The sequence below is a fragment of the Colobus angolensis genome, unplaced genomic scaffold (assembly GCF_000951035.1).
Source record: "Colobus angolensis palliatus isolate OR3802 unplaced genomic scaffold, Cang.pa_1.0 Scaffold2, whole genome shotgun sequence".
Classification (NCBI taxonomy): Eukaryota; Metazoa; Chordata; class Mammalia; order Primates; family Cercopithecidae; genus Colobus; species Colobus angolensis.
In genome coordinates this window covers 20,920,632-20,930,713 of record NW_012115154.1, presented here as the reverse complement: position 1 = coordinate 20,930,713, position 10,082 = coordinate 20,920,632, and positions in this window count along the sequence as shown.

The following is a 10,082-nucleotide window of genomic DNA, read 5'->3' as shown; positions in this document are numbered from 1 at the left end:
AAAAAAAAAAAGGAACAGAAAGAGGAGTGGCGAATGGATTTAGGATCTATGGGGTCAGCTAGGTTTTCTTTTGTAAGTTCAGATAATGGTTTAGTCAGGATGGTAAAACTAGGTATCCAGAGGCAGAAGTACCTAATCATGCCCAGGAAGGAAAGGACTTGTTGCTTTGTAGAAGGGGTTGGCGTTTGGGAGATTAGCCAGACATGATCAGCAGGGAGAGTATGTGTGTTTTTATGAAGAATTATGCCAAGATAGGTAACAGAAGAGAATTTCTCAGAATTTCTCAGAAATTTGGGCTTGACTGAAGTAACGGGGGCCGTCCGTGAAGCCTTGCGGCAGTACAGCCCAGGTAATTTGCTGAGCCCGATGGGTGTCAGGGTCAATCCAAGTGAAAGTGAAGAGAGGCTGGGATGAAGAGTGCAAAGGACTAGTAAAGAAAGTATGTTTGAGATCCAGAACAGAATAATGGGTTATGGAGAGGTTGTGGAGGGAGGTATTGAGGATAGGAAAGTATATGGGTTTTGCACTTCAGGGTGGATGTGCAAGGCAATTTGGTTGATAAGGCACAGATCCTGAACTAACTTGTAAGACTTGTCTGGTTTTTGGACAGGTAAAATGGGGAATTGTAAGGAGAGTTTATAGGCTTTAAAAGGCCATCCTGTAACAGATGAGTGATAATGGGCTTTAATCCTTTTAAAGGCTGCTGTGGGATGGGATATTGGCATCGAGCGGGGTAAGGCTGATTAGGTTTTAATGGGATGCATGATCGTCACCAAGGAGGGAAAAGAGGTGTCCCATACTTGTGGATTAAGGTGGGAAGATACAAGGGGAGGATGCGAAGGAGGCTTTGAACTGGCGGAAAAGGGTGGCAATGAGGCAAGGCTGTAGCCCAGGAATAGTCAGGGAAGCAGATAATTTAGTTAAAATGCCTCCACCTAATAAGGGAACTGGGCACGTAGGGATAACTAAAAAGGAGTGCACAAAAGAATATTGTCTAAGTTGGCACCATAGTTGGGGAGTTTTAAGAGGTTTAGAAGCCTGGCCGTCAATACCCACAACAGTTATGGAGGCAAGGGAAACAGGCCCTTGAAAAGAAGGTAATGTGGAGTGAGTAGCCTCCATATTGATTCAGAAGGGGATGGACTTACCCTTCACTGTAAGAGTTACCAAAGCGTCTGGGATGGTCCAGGAGGCTTCCGAAGTGATCAGGCAGCATCAGTCTTCAGCCGCTAAGCCGAGAAGATCTGCAAAGGAGTCAGTCAGAGAGCCTTGGGCCAGAGTTCCAGGGGCTCTGGGGAGTGGCTGCCAGGCGAGGTGGACAGTCAAATTTCCAGTGGGGTCCCAACCAGATGGGACACGGCTTAGGAGGAATCCAAGGCTGCGGGCATCCCTTGGACCACTGGCCAGATTTCCGGCACTTGAAGCAAAATCCTGGGGGAGGAAGTCCTGAAGGAATCCCTGACCGCTGTGGCTTAGGCATTTTGAAGTTCTTGTGTGTTGGAGATGTGGCTGGGGTTTCTCTTACAGCAGAGGCAAGTAATTGCAACTCTTCTCTATTATTGTACACCTTGAAGGCGAGGTAAATTAAGTCCTGTTGTGGGGTTTGAGGGCCAGAATCTAATTTTTGGAGCTTTATTTAACGTTGGGAGCAGATTGGGTAATAAAATGCATATTGAGAATAAGATGGCCTTCTAACCCTTCAGGGTCTAGGACTGTAAAGCGTCTCAGGGTTGCTGCCAAATGAGCCATGAACTGGGCTGGGTTTTTATATTTGATGAAAAAGAGCCTAAATACTAACTGATTTGGAAGAGGTTGGATAAAGAAAAAGGAACATTAACCTTGACTATACCTTTAGCTCCAGCCACCTCTTTAAGAGGAAATTGGTGGGCAGGTTGGGGAGGGCTAGTTGTGAAACAAAACTGTAAGACGTAAGCTGGACCAGGTTTGAGGAGGGGAGGTGACAGAAGGATTATAGGATTATAAGCGGAGGCTGAGGAAGAATTGGAGCCTGATTCAGCCTGGCGGGGAGCGACCTGATGAGGAGCAGTCTGGGGAGGAGAGGTGAGGTCAGATGGGTTGGTAGAAAAGGAAGACTGAAAAGACTCAGCGATGCTTGGGGTTGGGACTGAGGGGACAGGCCACTTGGGGTTGGGATGGAGGGGACAGGCCACTTGGGGTTGAGGCTGAGGGGACAGGTGGGAAGGAAAGGAGGAAGATGTGAGACAAGTCGCATTGGGAACAGAGACTAGGGAGGGACCAATGTATAAAACAATGCCTGGACGTCAGGCACCTCAGACCATTCGCCTATTTTCCAACAAGAATTATCTAGATCTCGTAGGATGGAAAAATCGGAAGAGACATTTTCTGGCTATTTGGAACCATTATTGAGTTTGTATTGGGGTCAAGTGGCATTGCAGAAGAAAATAATGCATTTAGGTTTTAAGTCAGGTATGAGTTGAAGCGGTTTTAGGTTCCTGAGAACACAGGCTAAGGGAGAAGAGGGAGGAATGGAGGGTGGAAGGTTGCCCATAGTGAAGGAGGCAAGCCCAGAGAAGAGAGGGTAGAAACACGGAGAGAAGTGGCAGGGGGTGCTTGCCCCCTAGGAAGGTGGTACTTGCCACTAAGGGTGAAGGACCAAGGCAGGTGTCCCCGCGGTGATTAGACACCTCTGAAACGTGGGTGAATAATCAAGCAGGCATCCCCGCAGTGATTAAACACCAAGGGAAGATTGTCTCCCCGAGTCCGTGACTGGCGCCGGAGTTTTGGGTTCATGGATAAAGTGCGTCTCCTCTGTCTCTGCCAGAAAAAGGAACTGAAATTAAGAGAAGGGAGAGATTGAAGGATGGTGCCAACATTGAAAGGAGAAACAGGTTGAGGGATAGTGAGAGAGGTTAGATAAGAGAGTAAAAAGAGTCCACTTACCCGATTTAAAATTGGTGAGATGTTCCTTGGGCTGGTTGGTCTGAGGACCCGAGGTCATAGGTGGATCTTTGTCATGGAGCAAAGAGCAGGTGAAAGGACATTGGAATATTTCACATCCAAGCATCCAAGCCTTTTTGTAAAGAGTGCCCCATTGCTAAACCTTTGCTCTGCTCTCACAATCATGCTGCATAATCTAGAGATTGTGCAGGTTCCTGTTTTTCTTCCTGAGGCATGACAGGGGTCACAAGACGCGTTTAGGTAAGGTACAGTCATGTTGCAAAGCCTGTTGTGAAACCTGTCGCAATATGATTAACTGCCTTTGTTCTGCTTCTGTAAGACTGCTTTCCCGCCTTGAGGGTTGCGAAAACAAGCCCTACCCTTGCCCTGCAAGCCCCTGATAAACATCATCAGGATTTTAAAACCTAACTGAAATACCAGAAATGGCGGGAACCAACCGTAATCCGCCTAATCACCTTGTCAAATATCAGCCAATCATATATCGGATTTGTATAATAACTCTGTGACTGTGTACCCTAGACTATATAACACTGTCTTGAGCCCAGTTAGGGAGCTCTCCAGCTCGGCTCGTTTCACGGGTGTGTGAGAGTTCCAGGTTCGAACCTGTAATAAAGATCCTCGCTGTTTGGCTTTGACTCCGGACTCTGGTGGTCTTCTCAGGGGAATAAACGGTCTGGGCATAATACAGGAGGACAGGGGATTGATCTCCCAAGGGAGGTCCCCCGATCTGAGTCACAGCAACAAATGTCACACGCATCCGTGTGAAGAGACCACCAACAGGCTTTGTGTGAGCAATAAGGCTTTGTAATCACCTGGGTGCAGGCGGGCTGAGTCCGAAAAGACAGTCAGCAAAGGGATGTAGGGGTGGGGCTGTTTTATAGGATTTGGGTAGGCAGTGGAAAATTACAGTCAAAAGAGGTTGTTCTCTGGCGGGCAGGGGCAGGGGTCACGAGGTGCTCAGTGGGGGAGCTTCTGAGCCAGAAGGAGGAATTTCACAAGGTAATGTCATCAGTTAGGGCAGGAACTGGCCATTTTCACTTCTTTTGTGATTCTTCACTTGCTTCAGGCCATCTGGATGTATATGTTCAGGCTTGGGCTCAGAGGGCTGACAGTCTCATTTTGTCAGCAGGAAAATAGAGGGTCCTGCCTCCGGTTACAGAGACTGAGGGGCTCACCCTGGGCTTGACCTCCAGATCCGACCTTCAAAACATACACTCTGCTCTGTCACAGGAAGCAGCGAGGGCTGGGATTCCCTCCAAGCTCCGGGTGCGCGGGCAGGTGCAGGAGCCAGCCTCTAGCCTCCCAAGCCACCGCTTCTACGTTGTGGAGAATCAAAAGTAACTAGATGGGGGCCACCACGTGCCCCTGGTCACGTCAGCCTCCCCCTTCCCCAGCCTCCGCCCTCAGGCATCTTCTGCCTCCTGCTCCCCTGGTTCCTCATTTGTCACTTTACTACTTCAAGGAGCTCATTGTCTCCACTTGACATTTGCATAAGTAACTGTAAAATTTAAAACCTTCATCTATTAAAAACCCAGCCACTCAACAGTAGGTAGTAAATTTTATGAGGTGTCAACTGGTGAGTGGGGGAGGGGACAGAGACCAACGTGGAGCGCCCAGCACCCTGTAGGGCGTTTCCAGCACCCCTGCCTCTCCTGGCTCACCCCCTGCCCATGCGCACCCCTCCGCCCGGCTCCTCCATGCTGGGAAGGGACTCTGCAATGCACAGTGACCTCAGCCTCTCGCTGCAACCCTTCCAATGACCCCTGCAGTCAGCCCCGGGGCATACACGGCTCTGTCCCTCACCACCTATCCTGCCAGCCTTCTTCCCGTGTCTTCCCAGTGAGAGACCCTCAGCCATTAGACCAACATCCCTTCCGGATTTAACAGGGCCAGGCCTTGCGTGAATTATCAGAGCACTTTCGCGTCAAGCCCAAGGGCCTGTGGTGGCTCTCCTCCTTCCTCCACCCTTGAGTCCAGTGTTCCTCAAACTTAACGTGCACACAAGTCACCCCGCAGCCTGTACCATGAGGAGCTGGATTCCGCAGGACTGGCAGGGCCAGAGAGCCCTCATTTCCAGCAAGTTCCCAGGAGATACTGATGCAACAGCTCCACCCAGCATGCACACGGCAGCAAGGATCCAGTCTCAGAGACGACCGTGCTGAGGGCCAGCACTTCTTCCCAGACGCATAACCAAGAGTCTCGGGAAGACTTAGGTCTTTTTCTTTCTTTTCCTCCCCACCCTTTAAAATCCTATGCTACTGGGACCAGTAGAAGAGCTAAAAGACCAAGTGCAGGTCAGGTGCGGTGGGTCACACCTTTCGAAGGCTGACGCGGGCGGATCACATGAGGTCAGGAGTTCAAGACCATCCTGGCCAACATGGTGAAACCCCATCTCTACTAAAAATACAAAAATTAGCCAGGCGTGGTGGCACACACCTGTAATTCCAGCTACTTGGGAGGCTGAGGCAGGATAATCACTTGAACCTGGGAGTCAGAGGTTGCAGTGAGCCAAGATTGCACCACTGTACTCCAGCCTGGGCAACACAGCAAGACCTCCATCTCTAAAAAAGGAGAAAAAGAAAGATCAAGCACATGCAAAGATGATACTGAACTACTTAGACCCCAGCGCAGCACAGACCCCACGGATCCCAGCAGATGCCATCCATCAGCCGGCAGCCCCGCCAGTGAGGGGTGGCTCAACACCAGCCTCGGGCGTGCACTTGTGCTGTGGTGGGTTGAACTGTGTTCCCCCAAGAAAGATACGATGAAGTCCTAAACCCTGGTGCCTGAGAATGTGATGTTATTTGGAAATAGGGTCTTTGCAATGTAATTAAGATATGAGATGAGGGTCATACTGGAGTAGGGTGGGCTTTTAATCCGAGATGCCTGTGTCCTGATAAGAAGAGACACAGAGAGAAGGCCCCGTGAAGATGGGCACACACAGGCAAGACAGCCGTGGGACTACGGAGGCAGAGATGGCAGCCATGCAGCCACAACCACAGAGTGCCAAGGACGGCCACAGCCCCAGAGGCCAGGAAGGTGCAGCCCTACCCACACCTGGACCTCGGACTTCTGCCTCCAGGACTTGAGAGAAGAAATTTCTAATGTGTTAAGCCACCCCCGCCCCGCCGCCAGTTTGTGGAAGTTTATTACAGCCACTCTAGGAACTAACACAGGTGCTTCGTTCTGTTTTGTTTGAAACAGTCGCCATGGGAAGGGTGATGAGGAAGGAGATTGTACTGTGAGGTCACAATGAAGGTTTCTTCCAGTTATTTCATCCCCTTGCTCGACTCTCAAAGGGCCGGAGGAGACAGAATTGGCTGTGTTCACAGGAAATTAAAAGCCAGCAATGAGCATCATCCAGGAAAGCGTTCTATTTCCTCAAGATCAAACCAAAGAACCTCAGGGAACCCGTCAGAGAGGCAGAGGGACGTGTCCCTTCAACCACCCAGGCTGTTCCAGAAAACGGAGCTTCACATGATGCACGTGACACGCAGGCAGAGGTGCTGGGCCCAGGGCCTCGGAGGGGAGGCCCAGCCCTCTTGTACTTTAAAGAAAGAAATCTGTAAAGATGGAGCCTTCTGTCCGGTTCGGCTGTGGCAGAGGCTGCTCATAACCGCCCAATGTCCACTCCCGTCTTCTTTCATGACAAACACTGATCCTTAGCTACACCACTGCCACCAGCCCAGTGACTACATTTACCACCGTTCCCCGCAGTGAGTTGGTGCCACGTGACCCAGCTGTAGCAAGTGTCATGTCTGTGAAGTGCCCTACATTTCACAGTGGTCAATGACTACATTTACCACCACGCCCAGCAGCGAGTTATTGCCATGTGACCCAGCTCCAGCAAGTGGGTGTCTGTGAAGTGCCCTAAAGGGGAGGAGGTATGCCCCTTTTGTCACTTTCTTCTTCCTGCTGACCAGAAAGCAGGTGTGTCGGCTGGAGTTCCAGTTGTTATCTTGAGATACGAGGACCAGGGCCACAATCTAGGATTGGCAGGCCAGGACACTGGAAGGAGCAGGGGACCCTGGAGTTCATGGAACCTCTGAGCATCCCTGGAGAGCCCACCTAGAGGAAAAAAGCAAAATGTTATGTATTTAAACTACGGTTGCCGGGCACTGTGGCTCATATCTGTAACCCCAGCACTTTGGGAGGCCGAGGTGGGAGGATCACTTGAGCCTAGGAGTTCAAGACCGGCCTGGGCAACATGGCAAGACCCTGTCCCTACAAAAAAATTTAAAACTTAACTTGGTGTGGTGGTGCATATCTGTGATCCCAGCTACTTGGGAGGCTGAAGTGGGAGGATCGCTTGAGCCCAGGAGGTCGCAGCTGCAATGAGACATATTTGCACCATCATACTCCAGCCTAGGCGACAGAACGAGATCCTGACTGAAAAAATAATAATAGTAGCCATTCTGGATGGTGTAACGTGGCATCCATTGTAGTTTTAATATCCCTGATGACTAGTGATGCTGAACGTGTTGAACATTGTATATTTTCCTTTTTTATTATTATTTTTTTAAATAGAGACAAGGTCTCCCTATCTTGCCCAGACTTGTCTTGAACTTCTCCTGGGCTTAAGCAATCCTCCTACTGCAGCCTCCCAAAGTGCTGGGATTACAGACGTGAGCAGCCACACTGGCCGTGTATATTTTCTTTTGAGGAATATCTGTTCATGCCGTTTGCCCACTTTCTAGTGGGAATGATTCTGGGGTCAACAATGAAATCAAGAAGGAAATTTTTAAATTTTTCAAGATGAATGATAATACTGACAAGTTATCAAAAACCTCTGGGGTAAAGCAAAAGCAGTGCTAAGAGGAAAGTGTATACTACTAAACGCCTACATCAAAAAGACAGAAAGATCACAAACTGATAGCCTAACCACTGTTTCTTTTTTTGTTTTGAGACAGAGTCTCACTCTGTCACCCAGACTGGAGTGCAGTGGCGTGACCTCGGCTCACTGCAACCTTCACCTCCTGAGTTCAAGTAATCTCATACCTCAGCCTCCCAAGTAGCTGGGACCACAGATGTGCACCACCACACCCAGCTAAGTTTTAAAATTTTGTAGGGATGAGGTCTCACCATGTTGCCCAGGCTGGTCTTAAACTGCTGACATCAGGTGATCCTCCTGCCTCAGCCTCCCCAAGTGCTGAGATTACAGGCACGAGCCACCGCACCTGGCCTACACCCAGTATTTTTAACCAAACTCCTCCACCTCAGAAAGCTTGTTTGTAGATAATTAGATTCATGAAATGGGAATATTTTCTTACTTGCTTGACAGCAATCATTACTCACCCTGAAGGAAAGGTTAGAGAGCTACTGCAACAAGAGCAGTTTAAATTATTTCTTTTTGGTTTTTCACTGCTTTAATCCTTGGATACGTCTCATATTTCAATCTAATAGTAAAATGGAGCCTTTGTCTTCAGTTGGCCTGGGCTGTTTCTGCTCCTGGTTCTTAGTCACTAGATAGCATTTTGATTTCTAAACTTATTTTAAAATTTGATCCTACAAAGAATACAATTTAACTAAATTTGGAACTACAGTTTACATCTCCATGTATCTCATGACAAAGGGGACAGGTGGACCCCGGTATTTCCTTCCACACAATCGTTTTTCTTTTTCCTTCAGTTCTTCTGTCTCTTTCTGTATTATTCTGACTATTCTTTGGTTCAGCCTCTTTTGTGCCTCTGCTGCTTCCTGGGAGGAACTCAGTTTGCTTTTAACTGTGTTGAAGACAGTGTGCAGGTCTTTTAAATAAACACAGGAAATAAAGTATCATAAAGTAGAACCAGAGTACTGGCAAAGGAAGGTGGAGAAAGAGCTGGGGTCAGAGGCAAATTAAAGAGAACTGGAATTTCAGTTTATTTCTACAAGATGCAGCACCATGGGCAACCCACCAAGAGGGTACCGTCTACCTAAAAGGGCACCATCCACCCAAGAGGGCACCATCTACCTAAGAGGGCACCATCCACCCAAGAGGGCACCATCTACCTAAGAGGGCACCATCCACTCAAGAGGGCACCATCTAAGAGGGCACCATTTACCTAAGAGGGCACCATCGACCCAAGAGGACACCATCGACCCAAGAGGATAACCATTTACTCCACAGAACAGCATCTACCCAGGAGGGCAGGTGGAGGGAGCATCTTCCTGACACATTCATAACCACAGGTTGACAACAGGAGTGCCTGTTCCAGTTACAACCAAATACTTCCAATAAGCATAGAAATATAACGAGATGGAAATTTACACTCAACAGAATTCCAGGGAGTTCCTCCTCACTAGAGAAAAAAACTATGTGGGCACGAGACTGCCCTTCCCAGGGGTTGTGGGCTGCAGTAGGGAGGCCCGCGTGTCTGCAGTGGAATGCAGGTAGGTGTGCGATGATGTGCAGATGTGGGAGAGGACAGCGAGGGCAGTGGGTGGGAATGAGGGTAAGTACAGGAGGCAGAAAGAGGAAAGACTTGGGAGCCATACTGTGGAAGTTGCTTCATGTAGCAAGCTCAACTCCCGGCCCAGGCACGTGCCTGTGGTTCTCGTATAAACTGTATAGGAAGGCCAAGATCACCCAGATGCTTTGCAGCTACCATTCCACATGTGACCAGGGCCCTCCAGGCAGAAGTCAGCGTGGGAGGTGGCAGCCCACACAGGGAAATTAGGTTTCGTGGCAGCCATAGGTGGACACCTGGAGCTCTCCTCCAGCAGCTGTGGAAGGGGTTTTCCCATCCCAGCTCTGGCATTGGGAAGTGGGGAGCCCAGTGGGGGATGAGGTAGGGTTTCTGAATTTCTGGGTAGACATATCTCCTGCCTGGTTTGCCCCTGGCTCGGTGGCATATATGCCATCTCCCTGTCCTCCCAGCTGTGCTGAAGCTCCTAACACTCTCTCACTTCAAAAGCTAACTTTGACAGCACTATTTACAACAGCAAAGCCATGGAACCAACCCAAATGCCCATCAATCATAGACTGGATAAAAGAAATGTGGCACATACACACCATGGAATACTATGCAGCCAGAAAAAAGAAAGAGTTCATGTCCTGATTGTATATTTAGAAAACCCCATCATCTCAGCCCAAAATCTCCTTAAGCTGATAAGCGACTTCAGCAAAGTCTCAGGATACAAAATCAATGTGCAAAAATCAC